The sequence below is a fragment of the Equus quagga genome, chromosome 13 (genome assembly GCF_021613505.1).
Source record: "Equus quagga isolate Etosha38 chromosome 13, UCLA_HA_Equagga_1.0, whole genome shotgun sequence".
Taxonomy (NCBI): domain Eukaryota; kingdom Metazoa; phylum Chordata; class Mammalia; order Perissodactyla; family Equidae; genus Equus; species Equus quagga.
Window position 1 is genome coordinate 11626999 of NC_060279.1, and position 12644 is coordinate 11639642.

The following is a 12644-nucleotide window of genomic DNA, read 5'->3' on the forward strand; positions in this document are numbered from 1 at the left end:
AAAGTCTACTGAGCTGAAGTGCTACTAACACATAAAACCATCTGATGAAAGAAGTACTTGAGTCCAGAAAACATTAAGCAAAGGGATCAAAGGATTCCTAAATTACCAAGTCCAAAGTCCTGGGGTGGTGGCAGTGGCAGTCACGCGGATATGAGCAGGCAACACATGAATGTCAAGTTCCTAAGGGAAATTCTAGATACTTCCTCTGAAGAAACATGCATTCTTCCCCTGGATTCTGATTAGACCTTGCTTTTTCTTCAGTGGTTACTGACAATAAAATCAGAAGAACAAGAACCTTGGAAAAAATATGACCAAAGAGGATAGGATTGCCAGCAGCCTTTGGATTTCACAGAAAGAGCCCTTTTAGGCAATGCTTTAGTGTAAGTGCCCAGCTGAGTTGCCTGAAACACTTTAGTGTCCAATCTTTTTTCTGGAAATAAATTCACTGGCAGATGATGATTAGATGATTATGCAGATAGGCAAAGCCCAGAAATCCTCTGGATGGAAGGAATGCCTGAGCCCAGCAGTTGGGCGTGGAAGGTCAGGAGAAGGGTGAGGAAACAACAGGTGCTCTTGGTTGGCGCCAATGGTCTGCTGCAGACTGTCTCACAAACATTCACGAGGTTGGCCCGTGCTGGGGTGGAGCCCAGAGTCAGGGCAGGTGCCGTGTAAAGGGAAATCCCCGGGCAGCCGAAAATGGAGAGAGTCTAGGAAAGAGGGAGCCAAGCAGGGAAAATTAAAGTTAACTTGTACCCACCTCCACACCCAAATAGAGATGAAATATGTGGGCTCAGGAGTGCTACAGGGGAAAATAGAAGTCTGAGAGCATCAAGCTAAGTTATTTTGTGGGAAAGGAACAGGGATTACCAAAAGGCACACAGAGCCACTAGCTATTATGTTAGTGTAGTTCTAATAGAAGCTTTTAACTAAGTTCAATTGCTTGACTGCAGTAAAATTAATCTTACACTTTTGATCAAATTAAAGGTATTGTTTAGTATGGTGTAGTCAAATGAAATGAGAGGTCAAGAGGTCATTCGAATATACTACTCTTCCATAAAGCATTTCGATTAAATAAAGCCTAGCTTTTTGAAGAATAAAATAGTTACTATTCTAGAAAAGTGCTGACAGGCTTAATTAGCCTTTTATTGGGGAATAAACATGTCGTAATTAAGGAAACTGGCAGAGTGAGAGCTGAGGAGCTGGCTTTGAAGGGTTATGTTAATTTGAAAAGTAATTTATGCTACATGATAATCTTACCTACCAAACTCCTATTTTTTTCCATTTCTTTTTTGACTCAAAAAATATGGACAATGGTTTACTCGTCCAGGAACTGAACCCCGGACCGCTGAAGCGGAGAGTGCTGAACTTACCCAGTAGGCCACAGGGCCGGCCCCTAGGCTCTCTTCTTTAGTGTTCTGTAGAATGGGATGCAGTTTACAATCCTTTTTCCCTTCTGTATTGCTTATTAGAAAAGACTCAGAACTTTTGACATTTTCTACAGTTTGTTTGTTCATTCATATTTTGCCAGCCACTGCTCACAGTTCCATGAAGGAACCAAGATGCTTCAAGCTTTTGGGCCTTTGTATACACCCAGCCTTCAGATTTTCATGCTGTAGCAGGAGGAGGAACAGGTGCTTCTTAAAAACATCTGTTCTTCATAATTTCACCCTTAGTTGAAAAATAGCCTCAGTTTCCACTCTGGGGTTACTTAACGCTCCCCACGTACCCGCTGTATGGTTCCACGTGCACGCTTTTGCTCCAATTTGCCTCAAAGTTCTTCCTCCCTGTTAGTTTGTCCGTCTAAGTCTAGCTGTCCCTTAAGACCCAGATCAAGTTCCAGGCACTACATCAGGTTTTCTCGAACACTCTATCTTATCTGGACTCTCGCCCTGTCCTGAAACCTTGGATGTCCTATTTTGGCTTGTCACTTTCAAATGTGCAATTGCTTTGTCTCCTCAACAAGACCGTATTTTCATTGGTGGCAAGAGAAATCACCATATTTCTCTGAATCCTCTTGCACGCACCAGATTCTCTATGACTACCGGTTCAAAGAATGCCATTCAAATTGCCACTGGTGGTGGTTGTGCCGAATAGCAACCCTAGCTCTAAAAAGCCGTGGCAGACTTTACAAGCCATGGCTCCACCGCAGGGCATTCTAGGCACCAGGTCTTGTTGCCTTTGCAGTTTGAGGTCAAGTCACATGATTTCTTTTCCCATTGTTTCCCCTTCTACTTCTGCCACACCTTTGCCTTGGAGATTGGCACGGAAATTTAAGCTCCATTGGGTTAAAAATAAAATCTCATTATTTATGCTATAATCTGGTCAGATTCTAGGACTCCATGTCAACTTCCCAAATTTGTTTTCTCCTGGCCTTTCTCTCTTTTGTCGTGCAGATTAGCTATCCAGTGAGGTCACCCTTCTTGTGGGTGATGAGGCCGTGATTCCTGCTGCTTCAGACCAATTTAAATCAGGATTATTTGGGGGCTTTTCTCCCCTAGTATAACGGCGCCCACTGCGTTAAAGCCCAGCTTGAAGTGAACAATCACCTATTTCAATCTTTCCTCCAATTTTGAATTCTTCGTATTTGTTTTAGTTTCTTTTGGCCGCTTTTCTGCCAAAATTCTGAATGATGCACGTGCGGGATGTTGCACCCCAGGTTCAGAAGCATGCTTCGGCAGAAGTCCACCAGAAGATGTAATGTGTCTAAAGCCCTTTGAAAACTGTCAAGCATGTCGAAGTAGGGGCCACAGTTACCTTTAGAAGGTTCCTGATTCTGGTAGCTGCATAAGAGCTGTGTTTTACTTTAGTCCAAAAGTTTATTTCCTTCAGGAATTTGGTAACAGCACCCCAGCATGCCAACGTGAAAATGGTTTTATTGCACATTCAGGTTTGGCTTCTTCCCTGGTTCCATGAAAAATACAAGAGAAAACCCAAAACACACACCCTTATATGTATAATTTAAGGAAAAATACTGAATATCTGAAGAAAAATTGCTAACAAGCAACTTTTCCAGAAAACTGTAACTACACATTACCACATTATATTAAAACCCACAAAATAAGCCATTATTATTCAATAGTCTTAGCAACCTACATGACTTACAAAGGAAGGGCTATTTATTTTAAGGACCATTAAAAAACGAGCACAAATGGATGTGTTCTCAGCTATATATTTTGAATCGAATCTTCGGCACCAGGAATCGGAATATTTTGTCATGTAGCATTAGCACATGTTATAAAATGCATAGTGCAAGAGCGGCTTTGTCAAGTAGACAATAAAGCTCATCATTTCATACATGGGTAGCAATTATGAAGCAAGAAAAGGAGCTGTGCCCCTTCTATCTGTTTAAAAGCAGTCAGAAAACAAGCTTAATCACTCCTGTCAAGTACTAACAATTTTGAAGTATACTTTTGAACAAAAGAAAGACCAAGAACAAAAATATGTTTATCGACAGTGGGGGCTGGAGGTGACTGGAGTTGGCTTGCACCAGCTCACGACAGCCAGGTGTACACAGCTCTTCCCAACTCCTTGTTCAGTGACATTGCAATTATATTTTGTAATTGATCATGATGGCAAATGCCACAAACCCAGGCTCCCTCCCCCCACCGAACCCCCCTCCCTACCACAAAAAAGAGCTGGTTGTTCACCATTTTCCAGCACACCACGGAGATCCAAACGTAAGTGTGTGTCAACACATCACGGCTTTCTGAGGACACTTCACAACTGCTGGCACTATACAAAGTTGCAGAAATCTCTGCTAGGTGCTCTGCAAATCTTGCAGAGAGTTGAACCTTAAAGCAAAGCTCTTCTCATTCAGTGGTTACATCCAGAGGTGCGTAAACCAGTATCGCCTGGATGCACACAAATGATCTCAGTAGATGTGGTGTTCGATAAACCTGGAATATGGGTGCAGCAGAGTGATCTGCAAGGTTTCTAGAATACTGTGGTTTCAGAGCTGTAGAGTGGCTGAGTGCCCAACATCGTAGTGAGTGTGCATTTATGTTTGCCATCGTTTCACTAACAAATATTCCTCATTGTCTGTATTTCCTTGAGATTTCTTGTAATTTGCATAATCCTCAAGAATGACTTCACATTCCCTTTGGTAAGAAAATAAAAGCAGCTTTGTCTGGTAACCAAGTTCCTGTCATCAGTAACTCGTGGTTTTGGTTATTCAGGAGATTTTAACTTCACCTCTGTTCAGGAATGTGTTTCTGGTTTCAGTGATGTTGTCGGCTTGGGCTCTTGTCTCTCCAGGTGGCTGGGAGGTCTCACTGGTTTGGCCACCAATTCCATTTTCAAGAGTTTTCTGTTTGTTCTTTTTCTTCCTTTCTAACTTTTTTCAGACCAGATTCTTCTTTCCCGGGGAAGCCCCTCCCACCATCCCCTCTCCTTTTGTTCCTGATTGGCTTTAGAAGTCCGTCTCTTTCTGAAGATTGCTGCCCACGTTTTGGAGAACCCTGATTTCTAGAACACATTCATCCTTTTTATTTCAACTCCTCTAACGTATAAAGATTTTCACTTGTTTTCATTTCTGATGATCTTTGCATGAAGAAGAGCCCATGACAGCGTGGGGCCTGCTCAGTTTCCTGGCACTTAGACTCCAGGAGCCGTTTGGTGCTGTCAATGACTTGCCACCTCCTCCTTCTCCCACCACCCCTCATTCCTCAACTAATATTTATGTCAGGATCCTGAATATGCAGCATGAGTGAGTTCGTTTCTTCACTCAACACACATTTATAGGGGACACACCATACACCAAACATGGTATTAGGTGTGGGGATACACTTACACTCTAGTAAGGGTGGACCAAAAAGAAACACTTTCCAGAGAGTTAACATATGGTGATGTGTGTGAAGACAGCACAAAATTGAGTGATAAGCAAGCACCAGGCGGGTCAGGGACCTGGCCAGAGTAGGACAGCAGCCTGGCAGGGTCAGGAGATAAGATACAAAGTGAGAGTTTGAGAAAAAGTATTTCAAGGAAGAAGGGAGTAGATGAAAGTCAAAGGCAGGCATCCGGATGGAACATATCGGTGTAGAGATTTGTAAGGGTAACACTCATAAAGCACAAACTGACTCTCAGGATCAGAACATAATATTAAAAACTTTCTGTTTGGATCTGAGATCTGTAGATATCTGGTAAACCATAATGGTGTCTCTTATTTTAATGTATATAGGACTTTATTGAGTAGCAGGTGTTATTATTTTCATTTGATCCTAACGTTGGCATTGTTTTCCTGCTTTGAATAGACACAGTGATGCTGAGAGAGGTGCCTAGGCAAAGTCACACACTAGGAATAATAGCGCAAGGCCCTCTGCTGAGACTTTATAACTGATTTCAGTGGATCATTATGCTGCCAAGAGAGATCTTGGAGTACATTTCCTTCGGGAAGGATTTGTGGTTGAGCCTGGTTAGGAGACAGCTGACCTCCAGAGATGAGCTGTTAGGCACAATACAGACCACCAGAGGGTGCTCTTACCCAAGAGAAAGTTGGCAGTCCTTCCCACAGCTTAAGAACTCTGTTCGTGTTTCTTCTCTGAGGTTCTTTCTTTAGAAACTGCAGGAGGAACCTGAAGGTAGTCAGTCACCCAAGAACTGCAAAGCATGGGGCGATGACCTGCAGCCTTCACACAGCCTGTGTCAGAGAGGCAAGGTGTATAGGGAGATGCTTAATTCTCTCTGAAATAATCCCCAATTGTGCCTGTGTGGGAGGGAGGAGCAGACAGTTCAGAAACAGTTATTCTGCAATGTTTGAAGAAGGAAGGAGTCCTTCCTGCTGTTCTAATGCAAGATTTGTTTCCATGAGCCGTAGGGTTCTCCCCAGGGGTGATTCTTAGTTGATTCGTAGGTGCTCATTGTAAATACTCTCAAAGGGTCATATTTAAGAATTTTGATGTCACCTCACTAGGAGAACTTTTTTGTAGTTATGATGGCTGTCATCTCAGCTTTCCTGTTCTCTTCTGTGCACAGGTTCATTCACGATCACTCTCTCTTTCCCTCCCTCCATCCTCTTTCCCTCCTGGCCTCTCTCGCTCTTCAAAGTTACTACAGTAAAGAATAGGAACTCATTCCCCTTGAGGTTCAAGTATCTGACACTCACTTAAAATGTTACCCTCTTCGAGTGATGCATTATAACAGAAATTGAGGTCTTAAATCAGGAACTGAAGCTTTAAAGACACATGGAGCAGCCTCCAGTGGACCTGGGTGAGGGGGACAGTAGTTTCTCCCTGGAGTTTTAAAAAGTCATTTTCTCATGAATGGTCGTGTACTTGGCCTGTGCTTTATCACCATCCCTAGGAATCTCCTCGTAGTGTCGTTTGTGTCTATTCAGAAGAAAAGTGTGAAAATTGTATAATAATCTGGTCTGGATAATTTGAAAAACATCGCCCTTCTTCTCTATTTCCTCCTCCCCTTTTCAATGACCATCCTCCCTCAACCCCTAGGCTGATAGTGGGAGTCATCCTGGGACTGGATGGTGGAGATGATCCTCTCTGCCTCCACTTGCTTCTAATCTTCTAGGCACGGCCTCTGGGTTTGGTTGGAACAAAAGTGGATTCCATCCTGTCAAAGCTCACTTTCTTGATCCCTGTCAGGACTCCGTCTGGGGAGGCCACTGCGGGGTGGGAGACACTAGATTCATTACAAATGTCCTTTTCAATGGTTCTTCTCTTGAAACTCTTCTATAGTTTTACCCTTGAGGGGAATTTGGCCTGAAATAAAGACATTTTAGTTCATACCCTCAGGAAAAATAGACATTGTTGTCCATCAGAACCTAGAGGCCTGTGGCAATCTCACAGGAGACGGTAGGTCTAGGTGTTATTCTGTTGGCTGAGAGTTGAGTTTAGTCTGTTTTCTTCATTGGGTCTCTCCCTCTTTTTCTTGTGACAGATACTTTCCTTTTGAGCTTGGGGACACAGTGTCAATGCCATGGAATCGGGCACTTATTCAACCAATGGGTTTGGGGCAGTTTCTTGTTTTCGGTCCAGTTCTGAGGATTTGAGTTGGGAGTGAGGTAGTGCACATATTGGATAGACTTGATCAGATTCTGCCTTTTGCAGTTAGTCCTGCCCGAGAGCTTTCCAACAGTGGTTTCAACAGCAAATCCCAGCGTGACGTATGGGCCTCTGAGCTGCACACGCCTATCACACATTTCTCTCCATAGCTTGTTCTTCCACCTTTGCAGTTTCACCTCTTTAATCCTTTAACGTTTCTCAGTCTTCACGAATCATCTATTAGAATACAGCTACTCCAGGGACAACTTGTATCTTAGCCCTTAACAGGCACTGCCTGAGTTTTCAATTAGTAATTTAGTAAGAATTAAAGTCATAGAAAGTTTTCCCTTGGAAGATCTGCAGATATTGCTCACTTTACAGATGAGGAAACTGAAGCTAGAGAGAGATGAGAGTCATCTAAGGTTATACATCTGGAAGAAAAGCAGGACCAGGGCTATAATTCAATTCTTTCAGTTTCTAGGCTGGTGTTTTAAAGATTTTATTTTTCCTCTTTCTCCCCAAAGCCCCCCAGTACATAGTTGCATATTTTTAGTTGTGGGTCCTTCTAGTTGTGGCATGTGGGGTGCTGCCTCAGCATGGCTTGATGAGTGGTGCCATGTCCGCGTCCAGGATCCAAACTGGTGAAACCCTGGGCCGCCAAAGCAGAGCACGCAAACTTAACCACTTGGCCATGGGGCTGGTCCCTGTGCTTGTGTCTTTTTTCCTCTCTGTTACCCTGTGAATGAGACCATGCTGGGATGAAGGTGAGAGGGCAAAAGGGATGCCAGGAAGGAGGAAATGAGCATTTGTAAAAGAGGTGGTTAGTTACCCAACATTCATTCAGGAAATATGTATTCAACACTACTATTCTAGGCATTGAGGTAGGTATTGCAGACATTGAAGACAAATGAGACATGCCACTGTTCTCTTGAGAGTCCAGTCCAGTGGCTGGGGTAGGCAAACTAACTGACAAGGATAATGAATGTGATAGTAGAAATGAGAGTCATGGGTGTGCTTTGGAAGCACAGTCTATTGTCAGGATTCTTTTGGTTGCAAGTGACAGAAAACTTAGCTCAAACCAGACTGAATAAAAGAATTCACCGATTAGCATAACTAGGATGTCAGGAGGTATTTCTGGTTTCAAACACAGCTGTATTCAGGGTCTCAAAAAACTCTATCAGGACAAAATCTTTCAGCTCTTCCTTCTTGTGTGTTGACATCAATGCCAGGCAAATTCTCCCCAAATGTTGCCAAGGATGGATCAGGCAGCTGTGGTCTCATGTGTTATCCACTTAGCAACCTTAATAGAAAGAAGGTGTTTTCTGTCAAGCTGATCTCATTGTGCTGACTTGGATCACATGCCCATCCTAAAGCAGCCAGGGGAAATAGAATCCTCTTATTGGCCAGGTCTGGGTCAAATGCTTACTCTGGTGCTGAAGACATGGGATTAGCTACACTCAAACAACATGGGTTGATTGTGGAGGAGGATTCCTTGTGGACATGCAAAAATAACAATAGGCTCTAACACCAGCTGGAGAAGAGGTGGAGAGGAAGAATATGGGGTTGTTCTGTTTCAAAACCCAACTGGGTGAACTATAAGAAAATTCTGATACTAACCACTTGGAGTTAGCATCAGACTGCACAGCTAAAGGGTTGGTCCTCTATAAGGCTATCCTTACTTCAGATGCTGGCTGCACTTTGGAGATCCCCAGCTCACCTCCTCTTCTAAATGACTGGCCATGAATTCAGGAGTTTCCACAACCAACCCACTCAGGTTTGATAATTTGCTAGAACAACTCACAGAACTCATGAAAGCACTACATTTATAATTTCAGTTTTATTATAAAGGATATACATCGAGTGAGTTCTGGCAGCATGCGCAGAGCTTCCGCACCCTGTCCTGATGGAGCAAGCCTACATCACCCTCCCAGCACAACAGTGTGCTCTCTAATCAGGAAGCTCCATGAGCTTGGGTGTCCAGAGTTTTTATTGGGGTTTTACTACATAGGCATGATTGATTAAATCACTGGCCGTGTGACTGAACTCAATCTCCACGCCTACTCCTCTCCCTGGAAGTCTGGCATCTAAAAGTCCCAACTCTCTTCTGGAGACCTGCCCTCATCCTGAAGCTATCTAGGGGTCTACCACGAGTCACACTATTAGCTTAACAAAGACACTTCTATCACTGAGAAAATTCCAAAGGTTTTTGATGCTTTATGCCAGGCAACACATAAATTCTTTACCTACATAGGTGTAGAAAGACTTCCTGGGGAGATGATATCGAGTTGAGTCTTCACACTGGCAAAAAGCACATCAGTGTGAAATCAGCAATGCATGTAAAAGGAGGGTAGTTTTAAGGGACCGTAAGTACAAGTGAAGCAAGAGAGAGGCTATGAAGATGGACAGTGTCTACATCTGGCAGTGCTTTGTAGATCTGCTTTTATCTTGTGAAGACTGCGGGGAGCCACTGAAGGATCTGAAGTTTAGTATTATGTCTTTAGATAGGTATGGAGGGTGGAGGGAAGGTGAGCAAAATGGAATGAGGTGAGTACAGTAAATCAGAAAAGAATTTCAGTTTCCAGAGATACCTAATTCAGTATTTTGCCAAGAACAGACCCTTGACCTCTGTACTAGTGTCCTAGGGTTGTTGTAACAAACTGCCACAAACTGAGTGGTTTAATATAACAGAAATTTATTATCTCACAGTTTTGGAGGCCAAAATTCCACAAACAAGGTGTCAGAGAGGTTCCGTCTGAGGGAGAGCCTGTTCCATGCCTTTCTCTTAGCTTCTGGTGATTGCCAGTAATTCTTGGCATTCCTGGGCTTGCAGATGCATCACTCTAATCTCTGTGTTTGTCATCATATGTTGTTCTTGTGTCTCTTTGTGTTCAAATTTCATCTTCTTATAAGGACCCTAGTCATTAGATTAGGGCCCACTCTAATTCAGTGTGATCTCATCTTAACTTGATTATATCTGAAAAGATCTTATTTCCAGATAAGGTCACATTCACAGGTACCAGGGGTTTGGACTTCATCGTATCTTTTTCTTGGGACACATGTCACAAGCCTTCCTGGGCACAGAGAGGAAAGTGATGGATTATCTGTGTAGCCTCAAAGCATCATAGCTCTCTCCTCAACCTCATTCACACAAAGCCAATAAGCTCTGACAGGGCTTGGGTGGAGTATCTTTTTCTCTATGGGCTGAGCTGAGCCAAGGTGGGTGGCTAGTGTTGCCCCTGTTATTGTTCTGGAGGGGAAGGCTCTGCTCCTTCCTTCTCCCAACTGTGTTCTAAATTGGGAGACCAGGAGTCTTTGAGTATACCCCTCCCCTGCACTAATCTGTAATTCTCATAGCACTCCTACTTCTTTAGAGAAAATGAATAATGGATAATCTTAAGCCCGATGACTGCTCTTATCTCACTGGAAGAGGAATGGTGGGATGAAATCACCATAGGATGACTCTTCTGTCTCTTCCCCTTACCCTCTCTCACTCCCTTCTCAACCAATACATTAAATGGAACACCTCAATCCAGTATCTTTTTTGCTGTGTTTAAGTCGCAACCCCTTGTAATAAAAATATTTCACCAATGATGTCTTATTCATCTTAAACATGCAGCTGTGTGTTGGGAGTTTTAAGCTTGGTTGTTCAACATTGGTTGAATGAGATTCTTCCAGTGTGTGACCTACATCCTGGGAATCACTTAGACACCTTCAGGGAGTCAGCTTATTAAATAGTACTGCATTGTCTCAAAGAGATCAGGTGCACCATAGGGAGAAGCTAGGTGTTTGAGGTCTTGGATGTTAAGGTGTTTCACCAAGGAGACCCAATTCCCTGTCTCCCTGAAGCCAATACTCTAGGATCAGATATGGCTGGCATCTCTGTACTCTTTTTTTTTAAGGATTTCATTTATTGTTTTCTTCTTTTGTATATGGTTTACTGAGAATAAGGCAAAGGAAATAAAATTTTTAATTCATTTTTAGAGTTGGGAGAAAAGAGGTCTATGTAGGTGAAGTGAATTTCTCAGACTCACTTCATAGAGTCGCTAACTCACCCTGGTTTGCCTTGGACTTTCCTGGTTATAAAGCGAAAAGCCCCACACCTCAGGAACCCCTTCAGTCACCCTACCTCTCAAACATGACCACAAATTCATCAAGGGCAGAGGTTGTTTTCCAGGTCTTTGATATCCACCATCTTGCCCCTTTTTCTCCCCCAACTCCACAATATCCAGTATATTTTTAGGAAGTATCTGTGATCAAAAGGAATGTCACCTAAGAAGCCAGAGCTAAAAGAAGCAAAGGAAGATTACCCAATTTCTAGTATTTGACTTTGTTCCATTAGTTTCTTGAATACTGAAGAGACTGAGAAGATCAGGAGAGGGAGAGTGATGGAAATGGAGGATGCAAACTCAGAATGCTATTTATGGTCTAAGAAGAGTCTTTGGTTGAGTTACTGGCTATTCTCCAAGGATCAAACAGCTCCAAATTTCCAGAGGAAGCCCCTGGAAAGGAACTTTTTCAGGAGAAATCACTATGTAAATTTCCTCAATGAGATCAAAGCAAGTGTCCATCTGGTGATGTCCTATTCCATCTCCCTTCACCCCTGGAGATCATCCCTCTATGCAATTTACGGACTGTGATCAACCAAATACTTGTCACAATTTCTTAGCTAAAGTATCTTCACATGCTTGTTGTTATGGCAACCATCAATAATATTAATAAAACTCTGTCTGGTTGAACCAGATGAATGGGACATGTAAACACAGACAAGAATAGCCATATCAGATGTCAACACAGAACATAAGCACAGCAATCTGTATGCTGGTCATCGTCTTCCACCCCACTCCAGCAGCCACATCTGTTTTGCTGCTGCCTGGAACACCCATTGACTTCTGTGTAGGGGTTATATAAGTGGGTACACAGCCAGAAGGGGCACTCTTGGGCCTATAAAATGAGAAAAAGAGAAGTAGTTTACCATGAGTTCAGTATTCCGTGAAACTAGGGGTTCCCTGTATGATATTTGCACATTGTTCACCAATTAGAGTCATCATAAAGCACATTGTCTACAAAGCTTGTTTTTATTAAGTATTCATTTTGCACATGTCAGAGACTTAAATAGTGGTTGATTTTAGCTGGAGGGTCAGTGGACAATAGACTAGTGATCAGTACACTTACTTAAATTCTTGTTTTGTAAAGCAGGATCATCAAACCTACCTTATGGGCTGTCGTGATAATCCAATATGATAATACAAGCAAGGCTCTTTGCATAGTGATAACATATAAGTGCTCCACAAATGAAATATTATGGGAGGCTATCTAAATAGTGGCCGTGGACTTTGAAGTTAGTTCAAATTCCAGTTTTTCATTTTCCAGCTGTGCATCCTCGGGCATGTTTTGTGAATCTCTCTCAGCCTTAGATGGTTTTCCTCATCCACTGAATGGAGAGCTTAATAGCACTCACATTATAGGGTTTTTGTGAGAATTAAGTGATGTTATGTTCCAAAGGTGGTCACTTCAGTGCTTAAGCCTTGGCTAAGACTCAATAAATTGTAGCTGTTGCTGATATTACTAATAATGGTGATATTATCACTGTGAGGTGCCCACTGATGTGACAGGACAGGGCTGTAGCGAAGACTTGGAGGAAAAAAAATCTGG